Source organism: Schistocerca nitens, chromosome 7 (genome assembly GCF_023898315.1).
Source record: "Schistocerca nitens isolate TAMUIC-IGC-003100 chromosome 7, iqSchNite1.1, whole genome shotgun sequence".
NCBI classification, from domain to species: Eukaryota; Metazoa; Arthropoda; class Insecta; order Orthoptera; family Acrididae; genus Schistocerca; species Schistocerca nitens.
The window spans coordinates 255,426,861-255,436,811 of record NC_064620.1 but is presented as its reverse complement, the minus strand read 5'-3'; the positions used below and the strand labels follow the sequence as shown (position 1 = coordinate 255,436,811).

The following is a 9,951-nucleotide window of genomic DNA, read 5'->3' as shown; positions in this document are numbered from 1 at the left end:
GAGACAGGGTTGTAGCCTCTCCCCGATGTTATTCAAACTGTATATTGAGCAATCAGTAAAGGAAACAAAATAAAAGTTCGGAGTATGTATTAAAATCCATGGAGAAGAAATAAAAACTTTCAGGTTCGCCGATGACATTGTAATTCTGTCAGAGACAGCTAAGGACTTGGAAGAGCAGTTGAACGGAATGGACAGTGTCTTGAAAGGAGGATATAAGATGAACATCAACAAAAGGAAAACGAGGATAATGGATTATAGTGGAATTAAGTCTGGTAATGCTGAGGGAATTAGATTAGGAAATGAGACACTTAAAGTAGTTAAGGAGTTTTGCTATTTGGGGAGAAAAATAACTGATGATGGTCGAAGTAGAGAGGATATAAAATGTAGACTGGCAATGGCAAGGAAAGCGTATCTGAAGAAGAGAAATTTGTTAACATCGAATATAGATTTAAATGTGAGGAAGTCGTTTCTGAAAGTATTTGTATTGAGTGTAGCCACGCATGGGAGTGAAACGTGGACGATAAATAATTTAGACGAGAAGAGAATAGAAGCTTTCGAAATGTGGTGCTACAGAACAATGCTGAAGATTAAATGGGTAGATCACATAACTAATGAGGAGGTATTGAATAGATTTGGGGAGAAGAGGAGTTTGTGGCACAACTTGACTAGAAGAAGGAATCGGTTGTTAGGGCATATTCGGAGGCATCAAGGGATCACCAATTTAGCATTGGAGTGCAGCGTGGAGGGTACAAATCGTAGAGGGAGACCAAGAGATGAATAAACTAAGCAGATTCAGAAGGATGTAGGCTGCAGTAGGTACTGGGAGATGAAGAAGCTTGCACAGGATAGAGTAGCATGGAGAGCTGCATCAAACCAGTCTCAGGACTGCAGACCACAACAACAACGACACGCAATGAACGTTGAGAAGAAGTGTTCGCCGGAGTGTCGTCTGGATTAGCCGTGCACCAGCTCATGCGTGTGAGGCTGGTTCCCAGTGTGGCGTGGAAAGTTAAGTCACAGATGCCATGATAACGGTCCTTAGGAATTCCACCTTGGTTTCTTACTACTTGATAAAGGATCAGCAGATATATGTAAGAAAGACTGGTGAGCGGCTCATTATTTGGTGATTGTGTGTTTATGGTGGTGCTAACTATGCTTTTTAAAAACAAGGATGTACACATTAGTGACGAGTAACGAAAGGCGATGCTGTCTTATAAAATCACATCGTGTTTCATGAAAATATTTTTCTGCTCGGCCTTGTCTTTATAATAAACTCAGAAGTTCCTATCGCGTGGTATTATGGTGTTTAAATGAATGCTTAAGTTGCCGAGTTAAAAACCTTTTGTTAGGCGAGCTTTCTTGTTTTAAATATCACGGTTTTATGTCTTGTGTAGTATGACTGTGTAAATGCAAGTGTGCTGTTGTAGTTGATTAACGTTTCAGTTACGTGAGTCGCAGTGCATTTCGACCGGTACAGTCGGCTTGACGACTTGGCCGTTGCCAGCAGAGCTGTGATTCGTTTGACCGGCTCCATGTGGAGGCCCTCGTCCTCGGTTACGTCTTTGGTTCTGGCTCCGTCAGGTCGTTAAGCTTCGTACCCCGTTCCTTCGCCACTCTGACGAATGTACTTTGGGCTTTAAGTATGACTTGGATGTTGTAATGTTGAGTGGCACTCTGTCGTTAGTGCCCGATCAGATTCATTAAGGATTCGCTTGGTTAATTGTCCTTTTTTTAGCATTCAGGATGTCGGTATTTGTACCTTGTGTGTGAGTTGAAATGTCAGAATTTTTATAAAACAAGGTTTTATGTGTGTATGTTACTAAATATCTTTAGATGCCAAGGGTCTGCCCGCATCTCGTGGTCGTGCGGTAGCGTTCTCGCTTCCCACGCCCGGGTTCCCGGGTTCGATTCCCGGCGGGGTCAGGGATTTTCTCTGCCTCGTGATGGCTGGGTGTTGTGTGCTGTCCTTAGGTTAGTTAGGTTTAAGTAGTTCTAAGTTCTAGGGGACTGATGACCATAGCTGTTAAGTCCCATAGTGCTCAGAGCCATTTTGCCAAGGGTCTAGTTTATTAATTGTTCGTTATTTTAATTAGTGTTTGTCTTTACTGGCACCTATTTGATTATTTGTTAGAAGTTTGGGCACCGGCTGCCTTCAGTAGGTAGCGTTAAGGTTCTAGAAATTACCTTTTTATTCCTTAGATTTTTTAATATTTATTTACGTTATTCCTTGGGTAAAGGGCCTTGCGTAGCCTAGTATTGCCGTTTCTGAGTTTGGCAAGTTTTGGTTTTATTAAATGTTTGTGCCACGAGCAACTTTAATTAATGTTTTATACATTGGTTAAGTAAATGTTCATACAGGTTTGAGAGAAGTTTTATTCTAATTGGGGTGAGTTTGTTAAACACCAAGCTGTCTTGTTGTATTAAATTGTGCAAGGTAAATAAAATGGTGTAACACAAGCTGTCTTTCTTTTTCTTGTGCCTGTTTCCCGCAGTGATGCAGGGTCGGCATGGTTAATCGGATTTGGCAAGGTTAATTCAAGGGGCTGGCGGCTGCCCTTCCTGCCGCCACCCCGTACCCCTCTGCACGGAATTAGTGTACCCCACCTGTCTGCATCGAGTGTAATCCATGGAATAGTGCGAATGTGTTCAGATGTCTGCGAGCCGTGTAACTGAGGCGGGACGTGGGGATCAGCCCGGTATTAACCTAGGGGGATGTGGAAAACCGCCTAAAAACCACATCCAGGCTGGCCGGCACTCCGGCCTCCGTCTTTAATGCGCCGCGTGGATTCGATCCGGGGCCGGAGCCGGCGCGCCTACCCGAGTCCAGGAAGCAGCGCATTAGCACTCTCGGTTAACCTGGCGGGCTGTTTAACACACGCTGCCTATGTTTGATATTATGGCCCTGCTGCTTTCCGTGTAATGCTAAGATGCAAAGGCGGGTCTCACCAGATTCGTCTTCTTTTGGTGCTGACGGGAATCCTTTTGCCACATTCGGTTCTGCAGTAACTTCTGCCGCTGTCGTCCTCTTATTTTTCGTCACAGTCCTCTTCAATGATCTTCTGTCACGATCACTCAACACACATTTCCATCTGTGTTGCGACTTAGCGGATGATGTTTCTCCTCTTTCCCTGTATGCGTAGATATCTTCGATACAGTGGCCATTGAAACACCAAACACTTCAGCTGCTTTGATTATGGATGTACCTACCATACGAGCACCAACAACCTGTTCACGTTCGAATTCCCTTAGCTCCGACGTAAGGCACTACGTAGAACACTGTTCTGACCACGACCGACTCTTGCAACATATTGAGGAGATGACAAAGGAGCCATTCGTGGTCAAGCACATCATCACTACCTTCTGTCTTGGATACTTCTTTCGCTGACGCCACAGTCCCGCAGCGATCGCAGGGTCGGCGTGGTTACAACGGATTTGGCAGTGTTAGTGTTATGGATGGCCGGATGCCCTTCCTGCCGCCACCCCCTACCCCCCAGGACGGAATCAATGTAGCACAACTGCCTGCGTCTCGTGTAACTCGTGAAATAGTGCGGACGTGTTTCAGATGTCTGCGACGTGTGTAACTGAGGTGGAACGTGGGGACCAGCCCAGTATTCACCTGGTGGGATGTGGAAAACCGCCTAAAAACCACATCCAGGCTGGCCAACACACCGGCCCTCGTCGTTAATCCGCCGGGCGGATTCGATCTGGGGCCGGCGCGCCTACCCGAGTCCAGGAAGCAGCGCGTTAGCGCTCTTTTTTTTGTGTATCTCATTTTGTTGGTTTTCGTTCGTTGTATCTGCTCTGGGCGGACGTCAAAAGACATCCGCTTCAGTTCATTGTTGATCCATTAACTCAGTTTTTTTATTACAGAGGGCAGCTAGCCCTCTGACCGAGCACGCTGAGCTACCGTGCCGGCGGTCTCGGCTACCCTGGAGGGTTGCTGTCTTCGCTACTATCTCCTTTTATGTTCGAGCATGCATTCCTCTTGATGTTTTCATATATTTGAAATGATAATTAAATAGACACCCTAGCTGCAAACAGGCGTTGATGTACTTCATTGGGGACATGTTGAAAATGTGTGCCCCGACCGGGACTCGAACCCGGGATCTCCTGCTTACATGGCAGACGCTCTATCCATCTGAGCCACCGCGGGCACAGAGGATAGTGCGTCTGCAAGGACTTATCCCTTGCACTCTCCCCGTGAGGTCCACATTCCCAGCATGTCCACACCACTACATTCGTAGTGCGCCTAATAGATGTTTGCCCATCATACTCATTACTCGTGGTAAAAACACTCAAACCGCAGTCTCATGGAAACGTTCGTTCAATCCGGAATGAGGTAGTGGCAGATTTGTATCCGTTCCACGACCTAAATGGATTAAGATTTACTAAAATTTAAGATAAAAAAGCCAATCCCATAACTAACTAGTACTGGCGGCAATCGAGCATACATTACATACATGGAACAACTATCATCATGCTTCGTATGTAATGAAACACATCACGTTAAATTGTCCCAGACGATAATTTCTTGAACTCAAACTAACTAAACGAAAACCTGTATTTTCTGACCTGGAAGAAGGTGCACCGGTGGTCTAGGGATAGCGGCTTCGATTAGTTATCAAAACTCCACCTCCGGCGTTCCTACCACCCACCACTTAAATTTTAAATAAAAAATCGGCAACAACGGCGGCCGAAGATTTCCGGCATGGGAAATCACTTTCATTCACCAACAGTCTTGTTAAAGAGGGCGGAGGAGCGAGCAGAGTTTCAGGACACTCTCTTGCCCTTGGGGTGGCAAACTTCCCCTAAAGACGGAATAATCGTCAACGGCATGAGAATGCAGAAGGCAAAGGAAAAGACTGCATTAAAGACAAATAATGTGTATCAAAAATGGTTCAAATGGCTCTGAGCACTATGGGACTTAACTTCTAAGGTCATTAGTCCCCTAGAACTTAGAACTACTTAAACCTAACTAACCTAAGACATCACACACATCCATGCCCGAGGCAGGATTCGAACCTGCGACCGTAGCGGTCGCGCGGTTCCAGACTGTAGCGCCTTTAACCGCTTGGCCACCCGGCCGGCTAATGTGTATCCACAGGACATGTAGCCTGCAGTTGAAAAAAATGTCATGATGATCTCTCGATTGGCAAAATATTCCACTTTATTCCGCCCTTCGCATTTCAGGGAAGGGACTGCCAAATGTGTGGTACCATGAGAAAAAGAATGTATAACCAACGAAAGGGTAACATTCTATGATTCGCTGCGTGGAACGTCATGAATTTGAACATGGTAAGGAAGGAAGAAAACCTGAAAAGGGAAATTCTAAGGCTCAAAATACATATACAAATAAGTAAAATGGAAAGAAGACGAAGATTTCTGATCCGATGAGTGTAGGGAAATATCGATATTAGCAGAAAATGGAATACTGGGAGTAGGTTTCGGTATGAATAGGAAGTTACAGTAGATAGTGAGTTACTATGAACAATTCAGCGATAGTGACATCAAATCAACTCCCACAACGATAGTTCAGGTACACGTGCTGACGTTGTAAGCCGAAGGCAAAGGGACAGAGAAAGTGTATAATGATACTGAACGCAGTTCAGTTCGTAAAGGGAGATGAAAATCTAATAATCATGTTGTTGTTGTTGTGGTCTTCAGTCCTGAGACTGGTTTGATGCAGCTCTCCATGCCACTCTATCCTGTGCAAGCCTCTTCATCTCCCAGTACCTACTGCAACCTACATCCTTCTGAATCTGCTTAGTGTATTGATCTCTTGGTCTCCCTCTACGATTTTTACCCTCCACGCTGCCCTCCAATGCTAAATTTGTGATCCCTTGATGCCCCAAAACATGTCCTACCAACCTATCCCTTCTTCTAGTCAAGTTGTGCCACAAACTTCTCTTCTCCCCAATCCTATTCAATACCTCCTCATTAGTTACGTGATCTACCCACCTTATCTTCAGCATTCTTCTGTAGCACCACATTTCGAAAGCTTCTATTCTCTTCTTGTCCAAACTGGTTATCGTCCATGTTTCACTTCCATACATGGCTACACTCCATACAAATACTTTCAGAAACCACATCCTGACACTTAAATCTATACTCGATGTTAACAAATTTCTCTTCTTCAGAAACGATTTCGTTGCCATTGCCAGTCTACATTTTATATCCTCTCTACTTCGACCATCATCAGTTATTTTACTCCCTAAATAGCAAAACTCCTTTACTACTTTAAGTGTCTCATTTCCTAATCTAATCCCCTCAGCATCACCCGATTTAATTTGACTACATTCCATTATCCTCGTTTTGCTTTTGTTGATGTTCATCTTATATCCTCCTTTCAAGACACTGTCCATTCCGTTCAACTGCTCTTCCAAATCCTTTGCTGTCTCTGACAGAATTACAATGTCATCGGCGAACCTCAAAGTTTTTACTTCTTCTCCATGAATTTTAATACCTACTCCGAATTTTTCTTTTGTTTCCTTTACTGCTTGCTCAATATACAGATTGAATAACATCGGGGAGAGGCTACAACCCTGTCTCACTCCTTTCCCAACCACAGCTTCCCTTTCATGCCCCTCGACTCTTATAACTGCCATCTGGTTTCTGTACAAATTGTAAATAGCCTTTCGCTCCTTGTATTTTACCCCTGCCACCTTCAGAATTTGAAGGAGGGTATGCCAGTTAACGTTGTCAAAAGCTTTCTCTAAGTCTACAAATGCTAGAAACGTAGGTTTGCCTTTTCTTAATCTTTCTTCTAAGGTAAGTCGTAAGGTTAGTATTGCCTCACGTGTTCCAACATTTCTACGGAATCCAAACTGATCTTCCCCGAGGTCCGCTTCTGCCAGTTTTTCCATTCGTCTGTAAAGAATTCGCGTTAGTATTTTGCAGCTGTGATTTATTAAACTGATAGTTCGGTAATTTTCACATCTGTAAACACCTGCTTTCTTTGGGATTGGAATTATTATGCCGGCCGAAGTGGCCGTGCGGTTAAAGGCGCTGCAGTCTGGAACCGCAAGACCGCTACGGTCGCAGGTTCGAATCCTGCCTCGGGCATGGATGTTTGTGATGTCCTTAGGTTAGTTAGGTTTAACTAGTTCTAAGTTCTAGGGGACTAATGACCTCAGCAGTTGAGTCCCATAGTGCTCAGAGCCATTTGAACCATTTGAACCAATTATTATATTCTTCTTGAAGTCTGTGGGTATTTCGCCTGTCTCATACATCTTGCTCACCAGATGGTAGAGTTTTGTCATGACTGGCTCTCCCAAGGCCATCAGTAGTTCTAATGGAATGTTGTCTACTCCCGGGGCCTTGTTTCGACTCAGGTCTTTCAGTGCTCTGTCAAACTCTTCACGCAGTATCTTATCTCCCATTTCATCTTCATCTACATCCTCTTCCATTTCCATAATATTGTCCACAAGTGCATCGCCCTTGTATAAACCCTCTATATACTCCTTCCACCTTTCTGCCTTCCCTTCTTTGCTTAGAACTGGGTTGCCATCTGAGCTCTTGATATTCATACAAGTGGTTCTCTTCTCTCCAAAGGTCTCTTTAATTTTCCTGTAGGCAGTATCTATCTTACCCCTAGTGAGACAAGCCTCTACATCTTTACATTTGTCCTCTAGCCATCCCTGCTTAGCCATTTTGCACTTCCTGTCGATCTCATTTTTGAGACGTATGTATTCCTTTTTGCCTGCTTCATTTACTGCATTTTTATATTTTCTCCTTTCAGCAATTAAATTCAATATTTCTTCTGTTACCCAAGTATTTCTATTAGCCCTCGTCTTTTTACCTACTTGATCCTCTGCTGCCTTCACTACTTCATCCCTCAGAGTTACCCATTCTTCTTCTATTGTATTTCTTTCCCCCATTCCTGTCAATTGTTCCCTTATGCTCTCCCTGAAACTCTCTACAACCTCTGGTTCTTTCAGTTTATCCAGGTCCCATCTCATTAAATTCCCACCTTTTTGCAGTTTCCTCAGTTTCAATCTGCAGTTCATAACCAATAGATTGTGGTCAGAATCCACATCTGCCTCTGGAAATGTCTTACAATTTAAAACCTGGTTCCTAAATCTCTGTCTTACCATTATATAATCTATCTGATACCTTTTAGTATCTCCAGGATTCTTCCAGGTATACAACCTTCTTTTATGATTCTTGAACCAAATGTTAGCTATGATTAAGTTATGCTCTGTGCAAAATTCTACAAGGCGGCTTCCTCTTTTATTTCTTCCCCCCAATCCATATTCACCTACTATGTTTCCTTCTCTCCCTTTTCCTACTGACTATTAAATTTTCGTCTCCATTCACTACCTGAATAATTTCTTTTATCTCGTCATACATTTCATCAATTTCTTCATCATCTGCAGAGCTAGTTGGCATATAAACCTGTACTACTGTAGTAGGCATGGGCTTTGTGTCTATCTTGGCCACAATAATGCGTTCACTATGCTGTTTGTAGTAGCTAACCCGCACTCCTATTTTTTTATTCATTATTAAACCTACTCCTGCATTACCCCTATTTGATTTTGTATTTATAACCCTGTAAACACCTGACCAAAAGTCTTGTTCCCACTATATCTAACTTTAACCTATCCATTTCCCTTTTTAAATTTTCTAACCTACCTGCCCGATTAAGGGATCTGACATTCCACGCTCCGATCCGTAGAACGCCAGTTTTCTTTCTCCTGATAATGACGTCCTCTTGAGTAGTCCCCGCCCGGAGATCCGAATGGGGGGCTATTTTACCTCCGGAATATTTTACCCAAGAGGACGCCATCATCATTTAATCATACAGTAAAGCTGCATAATCATATGGGATTGGAAAGCGGTTGTAGGTAAAGGAGTGGAATAAAGTGTTATGAAAAAATGTGGACTTGGTAGAGAGAAGAGCAAGAATAATTCAGTTCAACGATAAATGTCAGCTAATGATAGTGAATATTGTGTTCAAGGACCACAAGGGATGGAGGTACACTTGGAAAACGCAGGGAGATATGGCAGGACTTACGTTGGATTACATCATGGTCCTGCAGAGATTCTGATATCAGATGTTGGATTGTAAGACGTTTCCAGGAGCACAAATACACACAAATCACAATTTAGCAGTGACGAAAAGAAGTCTGGAATTTCAAAATGCTATTCAGCAAGAATCAATGCGCGAAGAAGTGGGTTATGGAAGCACTAAGGATTGAAGAGATAACCTTGAAGTTTTGTGGGGCTATAGGTACTGCAATAAAGAGTAGCTCAGTAAGCTGTAAGCTGTTAAGTAGAAGACGAAGGGACTTCTACAAAAAAGAGTAACCACATAAGCTGAAAAGAAAAACATAGGTAAAGAGAAAATAACGGCCGAAACACTATGGGTAACAGAACAAATACTCCAGCTGATGGACGAAAAAAGGAAGTATAAAAAATTCAGGGAAATTCAGGAGCCGGCCGGTGTGGCCGAGCGGTTCTAGGCGCTTTAGTCTGGAACCGCGCGACCGCTACGGTCGCTGGTTCGAATCCTGCCTCGGGCATGGATGTGTGTGATGTCCTAAGGTTAGTTAGGTTTAAGTAGTTCTAAGTTCTATGGGACTGATGACCTCAGGTGTTAAGTCCCAGGCCGGCCGCTGGTGGCCGAGCGGTTCTGGCGCTACAGTCTGGAACCGCGCGACCGCTACGGTCGCAGATTCGAATCCTGCCTCGGGCATGGATGTTTGTGTTGTCCTTAGGTTAGTTAGGTTTAAGTAGTTCTAAGTTCTAGGGGACTTATGACCTCAGCAGTTGAGTCCCATAGTGCTCAGAACCATTTGAACCATTTTTTTTTTTGTTAAGTCGCATTGTGCTCAGAGCCATTTGAAATACAGAATTAAAAGTCACTTAAAAATGAAATAAATAATAAATCCAGGGAAGCTAAGGTGAAATGACTACATGAAAAACGTGATGAAATCAAAAAAGAAATAATTG

General features: G+C 43.5%; 1 non-coding gene across 1 annotated transcript; it reads right to left on the bottom strand.

Moving 5' to 3' along the window:
• Positions 1 to 4,079: 4,079 nt before the first annotated feature.
• On the bottom strand, positions 4,080 to 4,154 carry Trnat-ugu (transfer RNA threonine (anticodon UGU)). The gene has a single exon. It is a non-coding gene; the product is annotated as a tRNA-Thr (tRNA).
• Positions 4,155 to 9,951: the final 5,797 nt, after the last annotated feature.